At 34.5% G+C, this 15312-nt stretch overlaps 1 long non-coding RNA gene across 1 annotated transcript in view; it reads left to right on the plus strand.

The window, feature by feature from the left end:
* The first annotated feature begins 1609 nt into the window (after positions 1-1609).
* Positions 1610-15312, plus strand: part of LOC148946587 (uncharacterized) — a 14943-nt gene continuing 1240 nt past the window's right edge. The window contains exon 1 of the long non-coding RNA XR_016142465.1: positions 1610-1845. This is a non-coding gene — a long non-coding RNA (uncharacterized LOC148946587). The remainder of the gene's footprint in view (positions 1846-15312) is intronic.

Here is a 15312-nt window from a genome sequence, read left to right on the forward strand (position 1 = left end):
GAAAGACCGGACTAAATGTAGCAGGAGCGCCATTGGGTTTGGGGCATTTTTTTCATAGGTTTTGGAAATTCGTAGTGGCAACACAGGCCAGTCTACCTCCCTATCACTATTGTATTAGTGTTTAAAACACCCGTCTAGCAAGCAGAGGGAATAATAGTATTTGGCAAATTTTACAGATGTAAAAAGTTATCAATGGAAAAAGTAAAGAATTAGCTTAGAGGGAATTTTCAAAGAACTAATGAACCCCTATTGTTTATCTGATTAATAATAGAGGTCTCTGACCCAACAGTGGGGCTGGAAACGTGTGGCAAAAGGGGAAACGGAAGGGGATCTGATTGCCCTAAAATCACGTCAGACCCTTGATTAGGGAATTAGAACTTTCAATTTGTATTGAAATGACTCCATTCCAAAATTTCAACAATTGCCCCTTCCAGAAAAAATGGAAGGAGAAAATGACGAAATAAGAAAGACAATACAAATGTGACAAATGCCTCTTTTCTGAGGCAACGATAGCATGTTACCATTTCTTAGAGAATATTAGATATTGTTCCGATAACAAGGTAGAATAATAAACTTTTATGTTCAAAGCCGTACACAATGGGTCATAACCTTTTGTGCAAGGAAAACAAGGGATATTTAAACCCTAAATCAGGATATTTCTTAAAACTTCAAGATGTTTTGGAAGTGATTCTTAGGATTTTGTCAGACTGACACCTTGGAGGAGATGTATAATGCCCTCCCCATCTGTCTCCAATTCTCAAGTAAAACGACTATTTAAATGCTATTGTACTTAATTACGGCTCAATAAATATTTCAGCTGTATATTTGAACTTGGGTTAAAATTTGAACTAGACTTGAAAATTGTGTTCTTAAAGTGTTAAGATTGAAAAAATTTTAACAACAATTTTGCAGTTGATACAGGATAAAACTACGAGTCAATAAAAATGAAACTTTTAGGAGAGAATTTTTTTCAAGGCAGGTTAGGATTAAAATTAAAACCAAAGACAAGCAAAATTAAATTAATGCAATAAGTGAAAATTAAAACAAAAAAGTAAGCTTGCATGAATACTCAAAACCACAAATAAAAAGTAATTAATCAAATAAATCAAGTAAAACCTAAAAAATGCAGAAAGCAATGTAAATACGTGAAATCAGACTCCTCTTTTGTGCTTTAAAGGCTCGAAAATTCCTTTCAATTTTAACACCGTTTTAAGTACCGTTTTTACACTTTCCTTTTTTATATCACAGATGGGGTCAGGGATTCTAGTGGAATTCTTGACGGGGGCTAAGCTCAGGTAGTCAGAACAAGGGAGAGGGGGCTTAAATCCATCTTTTTCAAATGTTCGTTCAAATTTTAACGTTTGTTTTAATATTTGTTTTCGTTGTTTTTTTTTGGCTCACTTTAGATTTTAATACGCCTTTTAATTTTATTTAAAACATTTTTTGGAGCATATTTTTTTAATTATTCATATTTAACATTTAGTACTGTCTCAACAGGAGGCTTGATATCGGGACCTTTGGAACTCAATAAAGACACAACACGGGAATAGGTTATCTGTATTCAGCAACGCCAGCACTACCATGCAATGTTTGATTTCTAGAAAAACATTTTGAAGTTGTAAATTGTCTCAGTCTGGTTAAAGTCAAAAGCAATAAATGTTTGAGATCAAACACAGTGATTAAGTTATCATGGATTTGTTTTTGACATTTTGCTTTATTTTGTGCTTTGGATCCAGTCGTTGTAACTACAGTTACTTTGAAAAAGATGTTGTTAAGCTCGTTGACTTCGTTGATACTATTGACTGGATTGATTTCAATGAATTAACCCTAGATGGTGGAGCAAAGGTATAGTTTTTATTTATTCAGCTCATCATTCGCCCCATCGACTATTTGAAGCAAAAACTTTTCTGGGAAAGGACACCTTAGTTGAAGCATCAACGGCAGCCTAGTAAAAAATGACTGCTAGCCTATAGTGACCAAAAATTCAAAAACATGTTTAAAAAACTGTTAAGTGAGGAAGATTTATCATTTGAAGGCGGTTCGGGAATAGTAACTATGATTCCAATTATGTTGACGGTAAAAGTATTTTCGGGAAAACAAACTAGAGAAAATTTCAAAATAACCAAAACTCCTCAAAAATGGTGCCAGATCAAAACAAAATCCACATTATTGGAATCTCAATGGCCGAAAAGTAATCTAGAAAACTCAATATCCCCCATCTCGAGCAACAATGAAAGTCACTGTTTCGCATTAGAAGCCCTGAACTGTCTCTTTTTTCTCCGTCGCCATCAGTGTGGCACTGAAACGGTATATAGCTCAACGTTATGCTTCAGGGCTCATTTGAAGGGATATTGCGATCAGTGCCTCCATTTGTCAATTTCGATTCTCCTTATTGTCATACCATTACCGCCTAGAATTCCTTGTGTTAAAGTCGGGTTTCTCCCCATTTTCTCTTAGAGATAAAAGGAAATTTTGCCTCAGATTTCCGCAGAATTTATCTAAAAAGCACTGCGCAATATCAAATTGTTATTTCTGATTTTGATAAAATATAGCAACTTTTACACTAGGAAGAATATGTAAAAAAAAGAAGTTGAATCACGTGTTATCTCATCTTCAAATAAGAACTTCATCAAACTTTACCGTCGATGGTCTGCCGTCGTCTTGAAGCCAGCAACAGCTTTTGCCATCCTGACAGTTGATGAAGTTCTATATTCGTTTTGCATCCAGTAAATGACCCGAATAAGTGAAACTAGGGTGATATTTTCAAAAATATTTTAGATGTCTCTTTTGATCAGCTTCAGGAGGCTGAATGAACGCTCAGGTGGAAAATTGCAAAAAAGTAACGAGAACATCAGCGATATGTACTTTTGCAGTTATGTGTACTTGATATAGCCACTGCAAGTCTTCAATGGGTTTGAAACTCAATGGCTGACTCTGTAAGAACAAATTAATTTCAAGGGTGATATAATGCTGAAAAATGGCTTGTGAGGATTTCATGGAATATTGACTTTAACGGGAGAGGATCATCTGAAAAATGGAAGAAAAATATGTCCTATCATGAAAAAACGTCAATATTAATAGTCTGTGATGATGAGTCTGAAGTAAATTTTAGAAACTTGTCTCCAAAGCAACTGGGACTTTGCCGAATATCTCTTGACAAACTTAAAACATGACTTTGGTTTTGCTCACAAATTGGTTTTCTTACATTTTGTTTCATTTGATTTATGGATATCAAATACCACGTCTTAGAACGACCAAATTCCAAACCAGAACTTAGGGCATTGCTTATCATGTTGCATATCAATCTTTTTTTTTGCTGCAATTTTGCACTCTAATTAAAGGCATAGATGCCGAAGCAGTATCTTTTACCGAATGGACACTTTCAGTTGGAAAACAATCCAAATCTAGACTATTCACTTTTTGGTTTCGATGATAAGAGGTGGAATGGGACCCTAATCTTGGACAGCAGAAGATGTAAACTGCCTTGGTAAAAGGGCAAATCAATCTAATTCTATCGTTGCTTAGTAAACCATTGGTATTTTAATCATTATAGGTCATAATACGGAATACCATTAGAAACCTCAACAACGACGTCTTTTAATTCTGGCATTTCAGTGATGACAAAGCCCAATTAAAATAAGAACCCAAATATTGAACACACGAAAATGGTTTCGATTTTGGCAGCGTAGAAACACCATGATGGAAAGACAGTACTAAAATTTATGAAAATGGTAAATTTACGAAAATGGCGCCACGTACTCTTTAAGATTAGTGTTAAAATCCCCACAAATTAGCAATGACTTATTTGTGGCCCTAATCTTATAGACAGGGATGCACAAGGTAAAGTAGCTTATATAATCCCCAATTTGGTAATTAGTTGGTATATACACGTGAAATATAGCTTTGACAGCAAACTCTGGATTCAATCTAACTGCTATCACGCTTTTTAAGTATTTTAATTCTTAAACTTCTTGAAAGTTGACTTAACGTAATTTTAGTAGGTTCCAATAAGACATGAGATCTAATGACAGTTTTAGCAGTCGATTCATTGTCTACACAAAAAAGGTGTTTGCTAATACAAACAACATCATGGGCAGTGATCAAGCTTTGAGGAATACCTAATTATTCTTGGGTCCTGGCTATATTCAGCTAAAATACAGACACTATAAGGCTGAACAATACAGTCCCATTATGTCAAAGTTTTGTTCGAATGCTCCTTCTCGTATAACATTGAACAGATAGGTGATTTTAAGTTCGACTCACAACAGGCTGCTGCAGTGATGGCTTCCCCCACAGTTGGCACACTTCAAGCTCTCCTCCGGATAGGTTTTCTAAGGGATACTGTAACTACCAGTACACTTGCGACGACAAGGTGGCATTGATGGCAAGACGACTGGACTCTGGGTATTACAAGAAGTTTTCTATTTTTCCACATGAAAGTTTAAAATTCAGAGCCATTCATTGAGACGTGAAGCTTTTATAGTGTTTTATTCATTAGGAATAGCCCAGACATTTGGGGAATCGATAAATGCAAGTACTGGCAATTGCTCTCCACGCTCCATGAGACCCTTTTGAAGCTCGAAAAAGTCGTTTATAAATGTTACAGCCGGGTGTGTTCCTCTTCTCTTAGCAAGTACATCAACATGTAGCGCATATTTGAAACATCAATCGACTGCTTGATAGCCTCTTTCAACAAAATTTTGTGGCTATTTTAACCTTAGTCTTCGGATAGTTGTTACTGTAAAAAGTTCACCGTAGGGAAAACACAAATTGGGTTCGCCATTGCGTTGCGGAGTCACAAATCATAGCCCATAAACCGAGGTATTTCATCAAATAAGGTGAATAAAATAGATTATTCGGGAAATATTGCTTTAAAACAGGAATGTGTTTAAACAGCAAGTGCTTAAAGAGCACCAAATCATTTAAATTAATCAATTTCGTTAATCAAGAGCCGTAGGAATGTTCCTGGATGATTGTCACTTACTGTATTAGTTACTTTAGTAAAATCCAAAAAATTGCAATAAATCAAAATTAAAAGAGTCTAAAAACAAAATTAAATTGTAGAGATATACATTTCATGTGCTAGATTTTTTCTATATTTTAATTTCTTATATAAGTATTATTGGCTTTTGGTATTCTTAATAACAACAGTAGCCTAGTAGTTTTCTTTTGTTACGCCGGACTGCAATTTATTCTAAAAAAAGGATGAAAGAACATTAACTGAAAAATAATGTGAGAGTAATTTTAATAGAAGGACTAAAATTCCAGGTGAAGAAGGAACATTAAAATATTAGCATTTTTACTCAAAAGGCAATGTCTAAGGTATGGTTCTACGTTTGTAGGTAATTGTAGAATAGATTTAAAAAAATTAAAGTTTTTAGAAGGAAATTTCGAAAGAGTCAAAAATGAATAGACCATGGAAAAAAGATCAATAAAGGGAAGGGCTTTACCGACTCTTGGGGAAGAGTCAAATTTTAATTACTTTTATCAGATTGAAGAAATGAGAGGTGAATAGATTATTGAAAGGATGTTTCCTGGTCTTTTGCAAATATTGCTAAGTCATTGATATTAAAAAAAAAAAAAGGTGTTGAAGACAAGGATAAAAAAAGCATTTGAGGATGGAGGCAGCAGAGGGAGTGACTGGGAGAGGAAATTTTTTGTAGGCTACTAATTGAATCATACAATTTCTATTCGTTTTGGGGTCCCACCGTCTGCGGTATCTGTAAATATTCTATATAATAAAATCTGAATAAGGTAAAAGAAAATACCTTGCATAGCTATTTAATGGGAGAGCCAGATGCATTTGTCACACGTCCATGGCTATGGGAAATCCAACTATATATATAATTCTATGAAAATGGTTATCTACAATGCAGTTGGTCTAAGAAATGTAGACATATGGAATTGGAGTCTTATTATCAATTTGTTCGTATTTTATTCCATCGTGTTGCAATATGCTCAGGACTCATAGATTTTGTAATACTTTATTGTTGTAGCTCACAGAATTTGTAACTTTCCATAACTACTCATTACTCATTAGTACCTATCTATTCTTTTAATTTCCAATTTCAAAGGTCAATTTCTGTTCTTGATATATTGACAATAGGTATTTTGATGTCCTAGAGACAAGTAGCGATTTTAAATTAGCTTGGTCCCTTACTTCGAGTTATAATTCACCGTCCCCTTCACCACCGTTTCTTACCATTAAGTTTCAAATTAAAATCTCAGGCTATCCCTGTGAAACTACGCATGGTCTATTTTGACAGCCTGACAGCATCTTTTGATTTATCAGTCTAATTAACTGTAAATAATCTAAAAAAAATAAGTAGGCAAAGTCTCTTTCGATTTACTTAGATACGTATTTCGTTACCACAGAATGCTCTTTAGAAACTCTGGAAATCATTTCTTAGCAAATGATCCCCAGGACCTTGGTCAAAATTCAAATAATATCTTTTGATCCATTTGACTACTACTACTACTACTACTACTACTACTACTACTACTACTACTACCACTACTAATACTACTACTATTACTACTACTACTACTACTACTACTACTACTACTAACGACTCACCACAGCACCAAACCGCCTGAGACCAACACAGCTGCGCAAGCTCCTCCTCCATCCCAATCTATTCAAAGCCTCCCTTTTTACACCCTCCCACGAAGTTTCCATTTCCTTTAAATCTTTCTTAATGACGTCCTCCCACCCCAGACGAGGACGACCATGCTTTTCGTTTAACCCTAGACAGTTGGCCGGCCAAAACTTTAGCGTAAAGAGCGAGGCGTTGAGGAGGGAACAGCCTCTTTCATATACGGAATAATTTCTGTTCGTTGTAAGTTTTAACGTCGTTCCTTACTTTCAGTTAAAAAAACTTGTTTTTATTTAATCTTTCTTAATGACGTCCTCCCACCTTAGACGAGGACGACCTGATTTCCGTTTAACCCTAGACGGTTGGCCGTAAAGAACAACCTTCGGCAATCTGTCATTCTTCATCTGCATAACGTGCCCTAGCCACCTCAACCTTTCTTTTATTATAGCCCTAGAGAGCGGTATTGAACCACATTTTTCGTACAGCCAATAGTTTGAAAAACGGTCAGTCAGACGGGTACCCAGAACAATCCTTAAACAGCTTCTCTGGAAAACATCTAGCAAATCTGCATCCGCTTTTCGGAGCGCCCATGCTTCAGAGCCATATTTGACCACTGTCATCACTGTAGCTTCTAATATTCTAGTATTGGTTTGCAGACTTGTCTTCCTATTCTTCCAAACTTTCTTTTAACTGTGAAAAAACACCCTGAGCCTTGGCTATTCTACTTTCAACATCTTCACTGCTCCCACCATCTTTACTAATAATACTACCAAGGTAATTGAAGCTACCCACCTGATCAATGTTTTCATTCCCCAACGTCACCTTTTCATCTTACTTATTCCTAGCCTTAGTGACTTAGTCTTCTTAACATTAATTTTCAAACCTATTCTAGCTCCCTGAACTCGCAAAACCTCTAAAAGTCCATTTATTTTGCTCACTCTTTCATCTAGGATTCTTAAATCGTCAGCATAATCTAAGTCCAGGAGACTTTTCGTCCTCATTTGATTCCGTGGTCTCCCATTGCCTTTCCTGCGCTCCTTAAGACGAAGTCCATCAAAATAATCCATATAAAGGGGGAAAGAATACAACCCTGCTTAACTCCTTATTTAATGCAAAACCAGCTACAAACCTCATTTCCTGCCTTAACCACAGCAGTGTCATTCTCGCACATAGCACTAATCACTTTAAGGTATTTGTCTGGTATACCATACAAGGATAATCAACAAAATAGCAATCTCAAAGTTTCTGTCTAGACAGAGATTTTTATTTAACTCTATCCCTGCTCCATTTCATAATGTAACGTCATAATTACTGTTATTCTTCGAGATTTAATCAAACAGTTCGCGGTAACGAACTGTAAGTAAGGAGCGACCCGGCTCAATGGTAACCGAAACTCTAAAAAACAGGATTTTGATACCAATAGATACATCAAAAGAATCAGATTTTAATTCTGATTTCAAATATATAAGTTTCATTAAGTTTAAGCTTACCCATCAAAAGTTACGTGCCTGAGAAAATTTGGCTGATTTTCGAAAAAAGGGGGAAAGACCCCTAAAAAATATAGAACCTTAATGAAAATCACACCATCATATTCAGCGTATCAGAAAACCCAACTGTAGAGTTTTCAAGCTCCTATCTACAAAAATGTGGAATTTTCCATTTTTTGCCAGAAGAAAGATCACGGATGCGTCGATTTGTTTGTTCTTTTTTTTCTTTTTCCCCAGGGGTCAGCGTATCGACCCAGTGGTCCTAGAAAATCGTGGGCGGGCTCATTGGAACGGAAATTAAAAGTTCTAGTACCCTTTTTAAGTGACCAAAAAAAATGGAGGGCAACTAGGCCCCCTCCCACGCTCATTTTTTTCCCAAAGTCGCCCGATCAAAATTTTGAGATAGCCATTTTGTTCAGCATGGTCGAAAATATGATAAAAATGTCTTTTAGGATGACTTGATCCCCCAAAGTCCCCAGGGAGAGGGCTGAAAGTTATGAACTTTACTCAATGTTAACATATAGTATTGGTTATTGGGAAGTATACAGACTTTTTCAGAGGAGATTTTTTCTGGTAGGTGGGGGATTGAGAGGGTCGGGGGCTATATGGAAGGATCTTTCCATGAAGGAAGTTTTCATTGGGGAAGGGACATTGCTATGAAGGGGGCGCCGGAAGTAGAGGAGGGGGTGCCAGCGCGGACAGGGCTCCTTATATGGGCATAGAATACTGACAGGGCTCCAAATATGGGCATAGAGTCCCTAGGGAGAATGATTACGTAATGGGGTCAATGACCTCTTTTTCCAAGGTCTATTTATTTGATGTTTATATGTGTAATAACTCCGGAATGAAGGTTGCACATGCGCATTGAATTCTAACGGGAACAATGTTATTGATCTGGGACTCGAGGGGGAAGTGAATTTCCGAGAACTTGATTGCGTAATCGATCGGGAAGTGAATTTCCGAGAACTTGATCGCGTAATCGAAGGGGAAGTGGATTTCCGAGAACTTGATTGCGTAATCGATTGGGAAATGGATTTCCGAGAACTTGATTGCGTAATCAAAGTGTGTCAACAACAACAACATCGACCTTGACATTCGCTGAGAGCGTGCACTTACAACAACAACAACATCGACCTTGGAACACCTGTGCTGTCAACCTCAATTCACCTATCGTGAATCAATAATTCCCCTTAGAAACATCAAATTAATTCTCCTTTCTTGACAGATCAATCAACCAATGACATCATCTGTCAGACTTTAAAAATTTTCGCCTAGAAACGATTCTCCAGGAATAGATCCAAGTCATTAATGTCATTGCCTCGGGAACAGTTCTACTGGTCGAACTCCAAAAGATATTAATAGCCAAAGGCCATGGAAACAATTCTCCAAGAAACATCTTAGCGATGAATTATTTTAGCGCGCGAAAAGGTTTCTTATTAATTTGAAATGCATTAGTGCAGAGATGACAATAACAAAGGAATACGCTGAATTTACGTTTAGGGATTATTTGGGCGAAACCGTTTTAGACAGGTTATGGAACTATTTCGGCGAAATAGTTAGAGACATTTTAAAAGATGATTTTTGAAGAGATTTTAGAAGAGAATTTGAGGGTGAAACTCTGTGGTCGTTATAATACACAAGTTTCATTTGAACAGTGTTTTGAGGTCCTCTAACCCAACCCCAAAGGGTTCCAATCCTCCTACCCCAACCCCAAAGGAAGCCCCCGGTCCTCAAAGGGCCCCCAAGCTCCCAAAGGGCCACCGGCGCCTCCAAAGGCCCACCCAGACCCGCAAAGGCCCTTCCCTGGTCCTCAAGGGCCCCCCAGACCCCCAAATGTCCCCCGGACCCCAAACGCTCTCCTCAGACCCTCAAAGGCCCCCCTGGTCCTCAAAGGGCCCCCGGACCCCCAAAGGGCACCCCGGACCCCAGAGGCCCTCCCCCGGGTCCTCAAAGGGCCCCCGGACCCCCAAAGGGCACCCCGGACCCCAGAGGCCCTCCCCCGGTCCTCAAAGGGCCCCCGGACCCCAGAGGCCCTCCCCCGGTCCTCAAAGGTCCCCCGGGCCTGAGAAGCGCCGCGGGGCAGGAATGCGCCGCATGGGGATGCGCCGCAGGGGAGGCGCCGCGGGTCAGGAAAGCGCCGCAGGGGATGCGCCGCAGGGGGATGCGCCACTCTGGATGCTTCACGAGGTCAGAAAAGTGCCGCAGGGAATGCGCCACAGGGAGGCACCGCAGGAAAGCGCCGCAGGATGCGCCGCACCCGGAAGAAGAAAAGTTCAACTTCGATTCTGAATTTTCTCAATGAAAATGAAATATGTTATTGATCAATTCTATTTTCCCAAAATAATATAAAATTTTCCACTTCAATTCAGATTTTTTTCAAAGAGATGAAAAAATTTAAAATATTGTTCCAAATTTTTCTTAGAAGATAGAAAAGATCAAGTTCTAATCTGAATTTACCAAAGAACGCAATTCAATTCTAATTTCACCAGAGAAAATAAAAAGCTTACTCTTCACTTTTAAGTTCACCAAGACATGAAAAATTTAAAGTTCACTTCTAAATTTTTCCGTAGAAGATAGGAAAAGTTATACTATGATAGTGATTATTTTCCATGAAGATAAAAAGTTTACCTGTAATTATAAATTTTCTTAAATTCAATTACGACCTTTCTCAAAGAGTCAAATTAAAAGTTCTATTCCAAATATTTTCACGGAACATGAAAAGTCACAAGACATAAAAAATTTAAAGTTTACTTCTAAATTTTTCCGTAGAAGATAGGAAAAGTTATACTATGATTGTGATTATTTTCTATGAAGATAAAAAATTTCACTTTAATTCTAAATTTTCTTAAATTCAGTTCTGACCTTTCTCAAACATATGAAAAATTAAAATGTTCATACCTCCTATTTCCCCGAATTGCAACCAGACTAACTTTGTTTCCGAAATTTCCCATTGGAAAGTAAATAAGCTAATGGAACATTTCCATTTTCACAAAATGAAAGGACAAATTAAACATAACCGACGATTTTTCTCAAAGTGATGAAAAAATGTTCAGTTCTGTTCCAAATATTTCCCCAAAAGAAGAAAAGTTCAATTTCGATTCTAAATTTTCTCAATGAAAATGAAATAAGTTATTGATCAATTCTATTTTCCCAAAATAATATAAAATTTTCCACTTCAATTCAGATTTTTCTCAAAGAGATGAAAAAATTTAAAATATTGTTCCAAATTTTTCCTAAGATAGAAAAGATCAAGTTCTAATCTGAATTTTACCAAAGAACACAATTCAATTCTAATTTCACCAGAGAAAATAAGAAGCTTACTCTTCACTGCTCAGTTCACCTAGACATAAAAAATTTAAAGTTCACTTCTAAATTTTTCCGTAGAAGATAGTAAAAGTTATACTATGATAGTTATTATTTTCAATGAAGATAAAAAGTTTCACTTCAATTCTAAACTTTCTTAAGTTCAATTCCAACCTTTCTCAAAGAGTTAAATTTAAAGTTCTATTCCAAATATTTTCACGGAACAAGAAAAGTCTCAAGACATAAAAAATTTAAATTCCACTTCTAAAATTTTCCGTAGAAGATAGGAAAAGTTATACTATGATTGTTATTAATTTCTATGAAGATACAAAATTTCACTTAAATTCGAAATTTTCTTAAATTCAATTCCAACCTTTCTCAAAGAGGCAAATTTAAAGTTCTATTCCAAATTTTGCACAGAAGATAAAAAAGTTCAACTTCGATTCTGAATTTTCTCAATGAAAATGAAATAAGTTATTGATCAATTCTATTTTCCCAAAATAATATAAAATTTTCCACTTCAATTCAGATTTTTCTCAAAGAGATGAAGAAATTTAAAGTTCAATTCTAATTTTTCGGTGGAAGATAGAAAAAGTAATACCATACTTGTGAATATTTTCCTGGAAGATAAAAAGTTCTAGTTCAATTTAAAATTTTCCCAACGAAGTGAAGAAGTTCAAGTTCTCTTCTGAACTTTACCAAAGAACACACTTCAATTCTAATTTCTCCAGAGAAAACAAAAATCTTCCACTTCAGTTCTTTATTTCACAAAGACATAAAGAAATTTAAAGTTCAATTCTAATTTTTCGTTCGATTCTGAATTTTCTCATTGAAAATGAAATAAGTTATTGATCAATTCTATTTTCCCAAAATAATATAAAAATTTTCCACTTCAGTTCAGATTTTTCTCAAAGAGATGAAAAATTTAAAATACTATTCCAAATTTTACATAAAAGATAGAAAAGTTCAAGTTCTCTTCTGAATTTTACCAACAAACACAATTCAATTCTAATTTCTCCAGAGAAAATAAAAAGCTTCCACTTCAGTTTTAAGTTCACCAAGACATAAAAAATTTAAAGTTCTGTTATAAATTTTTCCGTAGAAGATAGGAAATGTTATACAATGTTGGTGATTATTTTCCAAGAAGATAAAAATTTTCAGTTCAATTCTAAATTTTCTTAAATTCAGTTCCAACTTCTCAGAAAGAGATGAAAAAATTTAGTTCTGTTCAATATATTTTCTCGGAAGAAGAAAAGTTCAACTTCGATTCTGAATTTTCTCATTGAAAATGTAATAAGTTATTGATCAATTCTATTTTCCCAAAATAATATAAAAATTTTCCACTTCAGTTCGGATTTTTCTCAAAGAGATGAAAAATTTAAAATACTATTCCAAATTTTACATAGAAGATAGAAAAGTTCAAGTTCTCTTCTGAATTTTACCAGCAAACACAATTCAATTTTAATGTCTCCAGACAAAACAAAAATCTTAAATTTTCGTTCTACATTTCAAAAATAAATAAAGAAATTGTGAGTTCATCTCTAAATTTTTTAATGGCAGAAAGATAAAGTAATAGAATACCTGTGAATATTTTCCCGGAAAATAAAAATTTCTAGTTCAATTTTAAATTTTCTCAACGAAGCGAAGAAAAATTCAAGTTCTCTTCTGAATTTTACCAAAGAATACAATTCAATTCTAATTTCACCAGAGAAAATCAAAATCTTTCACTTTAGTTCTTTATTTCACAAAGACATAAAGAAATTTAAAGTTCAATTCTAAATTTTTCGGTGGAAACAAGAAAAAGTAATACCATACTTGTGAATATTTTCCCGGAAGATAAAAAGTTCTAGTTCAATTTAAAATTTTCTCAATGAAGTGAAAAAAAAATTCAAGTTCTCTTCTGAATTTTACCAGAGAACACAATTCAATTCTAATTTCACCAGAGAAAATAAAAATCTTCCACTTCAGTTCTATATTTCACAATGACATAAAGAAATTTAAAGTACAATTCTTAAATTTTTTGCTGGAAGATAGAAAAAGTAATACCATACCTGTGAATATTTTTCCGGAAAATAAACATTTCTAGTTCAATTTTAAATTTTCTCAACGATGTCAAGGAAAGTTCAAGTTCTCTGCGGAATTTACTCAATGAAAAAGAAATAAGTTATTGTTCATTTCTGTTCACACAAAATAATAATATCAAAAATTCCACTTCAGTTAAGATTTTTCTCAAAGAGATGAAAAAATTTAAAGTTACGTTCCAAATATTTTCACAGGGGAAGAAAAGTTCAACTTCGATTCTAAATTTTCTCAATGAAAATGAAATAAGTGCTTGATCAATTCTATTTTCCCAAAATAATATAAAAATTTTACACTTCAGTTCAGATTTTTCTCAAACAGATAAAAAAATTTAAAATACTGATCCAAATTTTTCATAGAATTTAAAAAAGTTCAAGTTCTCTTCTGAGTTTTAACAATAAACACAAAAAAAATCTAATTTCTCAAGAAAAAACGAAAATCTTCCGCGTCAGTTTTAAGTTCACCAAGACATAAAAAATTTAAGTTCACTTCTAAATTTTTACGTAAAAGATAGGAAAAGTTATCCTATTATTGTGATTATTTTCCATGAAGATAAAAAGTTTCACTTTAATTCTAAATTTTCTTAAATTCAATTCCGACCTTTCTCAAAGAGATCAAAAAATTTAAAGTTCTGTTCTAAATATTTTCCCGGGAGAAGAAAAGTTCAACTTCAATTCTGAATTTTCTCAATGAAAATGAAATAAGTTTTTGATCATTTCTATTTTCCCAAAATAAATATAAAAATCTTCCACTTCAGATTTTTCTCAAAGATATGAAGAAATACAAAATACTGCTCCAAATTTTTCATAGAAGTTAAAAAAGTTGAAGTTCTCTTCAGAATTTTACCAAAGAACACAATTCAATTCTAATTTAACCAGAGAACACAGAATCTCCCATTTCAGTTCTTAATTTCACAAAAACATAAAGAAATTTAAAGTTCAATTCTAAGTTTTTTCGGTACACAAAATCAGAAAAATGTTCAATGGTCCTCTAGTACCTACGCATTTAGGCTAAAAATGAAGATATTTATGCACAGTTTCAACTCGCTATGACTAAGTTTGCTAAAGACAAGCTATTTTCTTGCAAAAACACAAACAAAATCAGAAAAAATGTTCAATGTTCCTTTAGTACCTACACAATTAGGCTAAAAATGAAGATATTTATGCTCAGTTTCAACTATCTATGGCTAAGTTTGCTAAAGACAAGCTATTTTCTTGCGAAAACACAAACAAAATCAGAAAAAATTTTCAATATTCCTTTAGTACCTACGCAATTAGGCTAAAAATGAAGATATTTATGCAGAGTTTCAGCTAGCTATGACTAAGTTTGATAAAGACAAGCTTTTTTCATGCAAAAACACAAACATAATCAGAAAAATTATAATTGTACATTGTGTACCTAATAAATTATTATAATATTTATATATTTATTCAGAGGTTCAACTATCTATGGCTTACGTTGATCAAGACAAGCTATTTTCTTGTGAAAACACAAAAAATCAGAAAAAAATGTTCAATATTCCTTTAGTACCTACGCATTTAGGCTAAAAATGAAGATATTTATGCAAAGTTTCAACTAGCTATGGCTAAGTTTTCTAAAGACAAGCTATTTTCATGCAAAAACACAAACAAAATAATAAAAAATGTTCAATGTTCCTTTATTACCTACACAATTATTCTAAATGAAGATATTTATGCAGAGTTTCAACTACCTATGGATAAGTTTACTAAAGACAAGCTATTTTCGTTCGAAAACACACAAAATCAGAAAAATGTTCAATGTTCCTTTAGTACCTACACAATTAGGCTAAAAATTAAGATATTTATGCACAGTTTCAACTAGCTATG

This window comes from Artemia sp. Qi Xiang Cuo, chromosome 11, assembly GCF_049724085.1.
Source record: "Artemia sp. Qi Xiang Cuo chromosome 11, ASM4972408v1, whole genome shotgun sequence".
Lineage (NCBI taxonomy): Eukaryota > Metazoa > Arthropoda > Branchiopoda > Anostraca > Artemiidae > Artemia > Artemia sp. Qi Xiang Cuo.